The following is a 7,599-nucleotide window of genomic DNA, read 5'->3' on the forward strand; positions in this document are numbered from 1 at the left end:
AAGGGAGCCTGATGCCTTTCTCCACGGTATCGTGGGTAAATACCTGGTCCTTGTCCGTTTTTTGATAAGGGAGTACCCTCCATGGTAGTTTGAGAACGGCATTCATTAGCCCAATGTCTCCCTCTACGGCATCGTGGGCAAATACCCGGTATTCTATTTCTTTGATACCTAGTTTTGTTAAATCCTCCTCCTATGGGGCAACTCCTTTTAAAATGTCCTGTTTGTTCACAATCATAGCATGTTTTTGGCCTGGCATCTAAAGCCTGTTGTACTGCAGCTGCCAAGACTTGCCCTTGTTCATTAATATCTCTACATAATTTAATATATGTGTTTAAATCTTCATGTCTCCATGGTCTAATAACCTCTCTGCAGCAACGATTAGCTTGGTCATAAGCCAGTTGTTTTATTAATGGCATTGCTTGTTCCGTATCCCCAAAAATTTTGGCAGCCGTTTGAATTAGCCTATCTACAAAGTCAGCGTAAGGTTCATTAGCTCTCTGTATTACCTTAGATAGCTGACCTTGTAAATCTCCATGTCCTTGTAAAGTCTTCCATGCCCTAACTGCGTCTGCAGCAATTTGTGCATATATAGCAGGATCATATTCAATTTGTTGCCGCTGACCCTCATAAGGTCCTTTTCCTAGCAACATTTCTAAATTTCTTTGAGGGTAACCGGCTGCTGCATTTCTCCTAGCTGTCTCTGCACAAAATTCCTCATTGGCAACCTTCCATAACAAATATTGTCCTCCATTTAGCACAGATTTACACATGCTAGCCCAATCTGCTGGCGTCATGTCCAAGTTAGTAATGGACTCGACCATGCTCACCGTGAAGGGAGCTTGGGGACCATAGGTTGTTACAGCCTCTTTTAACTGCTTCACTGTTTTAAAATGTAAAGCACGGTGAATTCGCTGCCCTCCTGCCTGCTCAAGTACAGGGCATGCTAATCTTCGAGGTCCTGTCTCAGGATCCCAATTATCAACTACGGGGTTTGAGGGCCACTCAGCTGTCTCTATCGGTGGGGCTGTTGGTTGAATTAAAGCCTCTTGTGATAAAACGGAGTTAGTAACAGCCTCCTGTTGTGGCCTTTTTTCTAACAACCCCTTTTCCTTTAAATTTTCTTCCTCTGTCTGACTAGCTGGAGAGACCTTCTCTTTTGCTTGATCTAAAATGTCTTTCACCATGTTCTGAACCTCTAACAATTTACTTAACATCTTTTCAGTTTGTTTTAATCTACTATAAAGATAACGCAACCCAATAAGATAACACAAAACAAAACCGAAACTGAATGAAGCAAAAACAGAATAAAAAATCGTTGTATCAATTTTCTCTTCCTCAGGGCCGACAAACTTCAAACCTTTAGTCAACCATTTTTTCCAGTTTGCCTGAGAAATTTCTAGGGATAGGCAGCTTGAGAGAAAAACAAAATAAATCAAAAGAAGAACACATTGTTTTCTGAAATGGTCACCCATTCTCTCGCCTTCCCTCAGGGGCGAGCAATTTCACTTACCTCCAAGCTTCAGGCGGTCCGCCAACGAGCCACCAAATGCCGCAGTCTCTCGGCTGGGCACAAATCACGAGTCTCCACACAGCTTGTAGATTCAAACAGCAATTCTTTATTCCCGAACTCACACCGGCCGTCTACAAACACGTTCTGGGGGAATCCACGTTCTCTGCCCAAATCCACTCCGTTCTCTGCCCAAATCCTCTCCTGCCTAAATCCACACCGCATGGGCTTCTGTCTCTCAAAAAATACTGTCTGACCCTAAGCACTCAAGAGGAACTCAGCAGCAGGATACGCCCTATTCCAAAAGAGGAACACCCTAATCTCCTATTACTAAACCGCCCTATTCTAAAGGGGAAACACCCTACTCTCCTATTATGCTAAACTGCCCTATTCTAAAGGGGGAACACCCTAAACACGGATCCTGCCCTGGTCCTTGAGCAAGGTCACCTTTCAGAAGTCCTTCCACTAGACAGCATGGGAGTAAGCTGGCAAGGAATTTGTCATACCTACTTGGCTGATGGCTCCCAGCAAAAGCCTTTGCAAGTGTTTCATCAGCTCTGATCAAGACACATAAATATCAAATATCAAAGGTGTCAATTTATCTCAAAAAACATCTGCCAGCATATTTTTCCAAATGCTGTTACTGACAGATGAAGTTCACTCTAGCTTGTATTTCAAGTGAAATAGGGAGGAATCCAGTAAACTACTCTTTGCTTGAGTGAGATTTTAGCACTTCCTGAATCCTGCCCCAACGCTGACACACTAGTAATAATGCCAGAACTAGCAATTGCTCCTGGAAAAAGTTTTTCTGTGTGTGTGTGTGTGTGTGTGTGTGTGTGTATGGAATGTGTCAACTTTAAAATATTTTGATTACATTACTATGTCCTGAAGTTTCAAGCTCTGGAACACAAGGTGACTGAGCTTATGTAAATCTTTGTAGATTTCAAAAAAATGAATTTACATTCTTTTCCCAGCAGTTTTATGAACTATGATACCCAACAGTAGTTCAGAAAGGAGGTTAAAAAACAATGATCCCTGTTTATTCCAAAAAAATCTGTACAGAATAATCCTATATTGGCTACTTTATATAAACTTTCCATAGGTATAAAATGCATCAGTCAAAGACATTTTCTGTAGCCTGGGCTGTGTTGTTGAAAAGGTTATTATAATAATCTGAAAGAGCTAGGTGTGGTGGCAATTATTCTAGAGGCTGGAGAGGCTTAGTCAGGAGGATTGTGATTTGAAAGACAGCCTTAACAACATAACAAGGCTATAAGCATCTTAGTGAGATATTAGTGATATATTATCTGTCTCAAAAAAAGGACTAGGGACATAACTCAGTGGTAAGCACCCCCAGAGTTCAATTCCTAGAACCAAACCACACAAAACAAAACAAATATCTTAAAGATAGTAGGGACTCCAGGGTATATGTGTACATGTATAGATAAAAATTTTAGTTTCAATATAAAGTTAATAAAGATACTCTTGAAAAAACTATCATGGTTCTTAAAAGTTCAAAATAAAGATGTCACATAATCCACTAATAATAATTTTTGAAGCAGGGTGTTATTGTGAACACCTGTACTCCCAGTGGCTTGGGAGAATGAAACAGGAGGAATTTAAGTGCAAGACAAGCCTCAGAAACTTGGTAATAGCTTAAGTGACTCAGTGATACCCTGTCTTATTAAAAATACATATATATAGGGATGTAACACAGTGGAAAAGTGCCTAAATAAATAAAAATAAATAACAATTCTCGGTTAAATAATGCCCTATAATACAGTAATTATAATTCTGGATATATGTCTAAAGAAATTGGAAGATTTTTGTTAAAGAAAGTATTTCACTTCCATTTTTATTGTAGGTTTATTCACAGTATCTAATAATAGGAATCAAATGAAGTGCTTTAAGATGCAAGGTATTGATGAAAAGGTTCATTCCAGCTGCAGTTCATTCATCTACTTGCCTTAAAGGCTGCATACTTATAATTCAAACTGCTCCCTAAAAGGCAAGACTCAGATATGGATTTTTCTGAGTAATCCAAGAGATTTTGGTACCTATGGGCAAATTGTGTAAGACTTTTCTAAAACTAAGGAGTAGGTAAATATTGGAGTTTTGAATCTGGACAACACCCAGTAAATTCCTCAAGGGGGAATCTTAACTCAGACACTGTGATAAGGTGACTGAATCTGGGGAAGAAAGAGGAATTAAAATCAGAGTTTGAGATAAAACTAGACTCTCTGCTTCACTGATTTCTAGATTATTGATTTAATTGAAACAGATATTGGAAAAGGGTTAAGGCTACTAATTACAATTTTTGTAAAACAGGTATTTGAAAAGTACCAGGAAAGAGCCGAAGGTGTGGCTTAGTGGTACAGTGCTCACCTAGCGCATATGATGCCTTGAGCTTAATTCTGAGCACCACATATAAATTAATAAAATATAAGTAAATCTTAAAGAATAATACCAGGTAATGGTCTGGGGTTGTGGCTCAGTGGTAGAGTGCTTGTCTAGTATACATGAGGCAGTGTGCTTGATACTGGATCCACATTAATAATAATAATAATAATTATTATTATTATTATTATTATTATAATAAAGATACTGTGTTCATCTACAAATAAGAAAAATAATATTTTAAGAAAGTACAATATTGCCGTGGCCTGTGGCTTTCTAATGAACTGTGTTCTAATTAAGCCCTTGCAATTGAACTTGCTTGTAATTTAAATTAAAGGCCAGTTCCACTTTTATTCCCTGCCACACCAGGACAAAAGACTTTGCTTGAATATTAGGAATGCTTGTAAATGTCATTTTAATAAAGTTGTCTTACATATTTAAAAATTCAGTTAAAGCAAACTTGATGGAACAGACCATAACCCCTGTGGCTCAGGAGAATTATACATGAGTATCATGAGTTCAAAGCCACCCTCAGCAAAAGCAAGACACTAAGCAACTAAGTGAGACCCTCTCTCTAAATAAATACAAAAAAAAAAAAAGAGCTGGGGATGTGTCTCAGTGCCTCTGAGTTAAATACCTGGTACAAAAAAGAAAGAGAAAAAAATCAATTGAGGACAAATACATTAAACAAACAAACAAAACAAAGCAAAACAAAACTTAATTTTGGACAAATTTAATTACAACATTGTGAGGATGGTCTTAGGCCTGGCCTAAACAACTTCATTTTAAAAACTTCAGTTTGAAACATGCAGTCTCACCAGGCATGCCTAAAAAGCCTTGCAGTATTGCCCTTAGACATAAACAAATCACTTCCCCTCACCCTGATAAACAGAGTGAGATCCCTGTCCAGTTGTCCTCACCTAATAAGAGGGAAGACTGAGAAGACCAGGGTACAGACCACCAGGCCAGATATTTCTGGCCCTAGAGTAAATGATGTCATGGAAAAGTCTGGTGGTAGCTAATAAAGATTGAAAAGGGGGTAAAAAAGACTCAAAATTTAGTATAAATAATAGAGCAAATGAACAGATGTTCATCCAGCTGAAACAAAAATGCACTTGACATGGAGTAGCTGATGAGGACTTGTAATGACATCTCATCACTTCTCATCATTTGCATTATCCTCTCCACTCTTAAACTCTACCAGTCACATAATGACCTTAGTAATAGTGGGAAGGGTAAAAGATTCTGTGATATTCTTCTCTTGTAACGGAAACTTAACTTCAGTCGGGAGAAACCCAATAGGGAAAATAAAACCAAGAGGCAACGTCTCCCACACAGCAAACATATGTATTTTAATGATTAAAAATTTCATCATGATTACTTTAAAATTTTATTTAACTTTACTGCTGTCTGGTCTTATGAGAAAGCAAATTGTATTTTAAACATCTAAACAATAACCTAAGGCAGTAATATTTCCCCAGAGGGAAAAACAATATAACGCATGAGAATAATTTAAAAATTTTTATTAAAAATTAAGATGGACAGCTTAAATCAATTGCAATAACTTGAACCACTATATATAAAATATTATTATTATGACAATATAAATTGACTAATAAATAATGTATTTTTCAAGCTTCATTCTAAAATTCACTCTTGACCTCTCAGGGATAGCTATGTTCACCACAGCTGTATTCCATGTTTGAGATCTATGAATACCCTGACCTCAGCAAGGTGAAAAAACTGGAAAACTTAGTTCTGTGTCATAGGTTATAAAATAAACTTACCAATCAACATTCTTTCAGTGCCAAAGAACAGAAGAGACTGTGCACTTTGAGAGAGCTGCCATCTACAACTCAAAAGTGTACAAAAGTGGACACTGTTTTTCACAGGATTCTGAGCACAGATCCGTTTCCATTTTAGATATCATACTGTAACCAAAAGACATGGGTATCACTGGAGAGAAGCCTCTAGGTCATCAGATCATCAGTCACCCAGAAACTAGTGTCTAAACATTTTAAAGAAAAACTTATTTTGCAGTTTTGTCTTTAGCCTAATGTAGGGTAGTGATTTCAATTTTCTTCTTTGGTATGGGGCACTGTGAGAATATCATCAAACATGAAAGGCTTAGAAGTATACATACATTTCTATATAGTTCAATAAAGCCTGTCAAGAGATTAAAGTTTAGATTTAAATTAATAAAAATTTAACCACAACCTATAAGACATGATGTGTTTTTCACATAATTTCAGTTCCGTGTGTGATTGAATCCTGGTATTCAGCCTATGGTTAGTGGATAAGTTATCTATAACTGAATAAGAATGAACTATATAAAAATTATTGTATCATGTGCGGGATTATCATCAATTAAGCCTGGGTTCATATGGGATCTTTTTACTGCATGCAGTTAGGTGATACTTGGTAAGGTTACTGAACTTCAGAGGGAGATATGGTTGCCAAAAAAAGCACCCTTCATCACAGAATCAAATAAACTAAGGTGGGCTCATTCTCATGGAGGTGACAGTGTTGTGAAAGCAAAAACAAAGTATTCAAAATGTTTCCTGACTAACACATGTTCATAGTCATAGCTTTACATAAGTCACATATAAAAAATAAGAACTCATATCCAAAGTTTGGGAAACATACTCTGCACTTTGGCTAGAAGAGGAGTAAGAACACATTGTCAACTTTATGTGTACAGATAGGGCTAAGGAATTGCTAATATCTTGACACTCAGTATCATTTTGCCTTCTGTAATAGGTGAGGTTAACATAGCTGTTCATTGTAAAAGAATATTTGAAAGGTCTCACAACTATTAGCAACTTTACTGGAATTCAAGATCAACTCTATGTGACCCCAAAGCCACAACTCACATCTTCTAAACTACATGAATTATCAATCTGTCATTATTGTCTTAGAAGTTAGATGGTGGCACAAAAAAGCATGATTTTTTTTTGTACCAAGGACTAGACTCAGGGCACATTATCACAAATCCCATCTCCAGCCCACTTTTTTTTAAGACAAGCCAAGTTCTCACTAAGATGCTTAAGGCCCCACTGAGTTCTTGAGTCTATCCTTGAACTTAACATCTTTCTTCCTGAGCCTCTTGAGTCACAGAAATTACAGACATACATTACAATATTGACTCTTGTTTTCAGGTTTATGAACAGGAAAATTGAAATGCTAATCAGAGAAACAGCTGTTATAATCACCACTTTGTTAATTATGGCGTATTTCCTAAGGCTTAAATATTAAAACCAAAATTTCAATGTATATTGAAATAACATTATCTATTATAGTCAACAGTCTGTTGATCTCCATTTTATCCAGACAATTTTTTACTGCCTAAACTTTGATTTAATTTGAAAATGTTACTCAATATGTTTGAACTTCTGGTTTTTCTACTGGAATTATTAGGATACTAGGTTCAAACCTGGCATCCTATTGAAAATTATGGTGTGATTATAGCTAAAGAGAAGACTATGTGATAAATAAAATTTTAAACTCACGAGGATGATGTATTTTTTTTAATGTATCCTTGGTGAATAAGATACAGAGTACACAGTCAAATCTTAAATCATACAAAGCAGGCTCTATCTCTATTAGTAAAGAAAAAAATATCAAATACAAAACGTTGTTTTGCAAAATCACTTGGCACTTGGTTTGTTAACAGTAGCACCCAAATGGTTTTCTGC

The sequence above is a fragment of the Callospermophilus lateralis genome, unplaced genomic scaffold, assembly GCF_048772815.1.
Source record: "Callospermophilus lateralis isolate mCalLat2 unplaced genomic scaffold, mCalLat2.hap1 Scaffold_413, whole genome shotgun sequence".
Classification (NCBI taxonomy): domain Eukaryota; kingdom Metazoa; phylum Chordata; class Mammalia; order Rodentia; family Sciuridae; genus Callospermophilus; species Callospermophilus lateralis.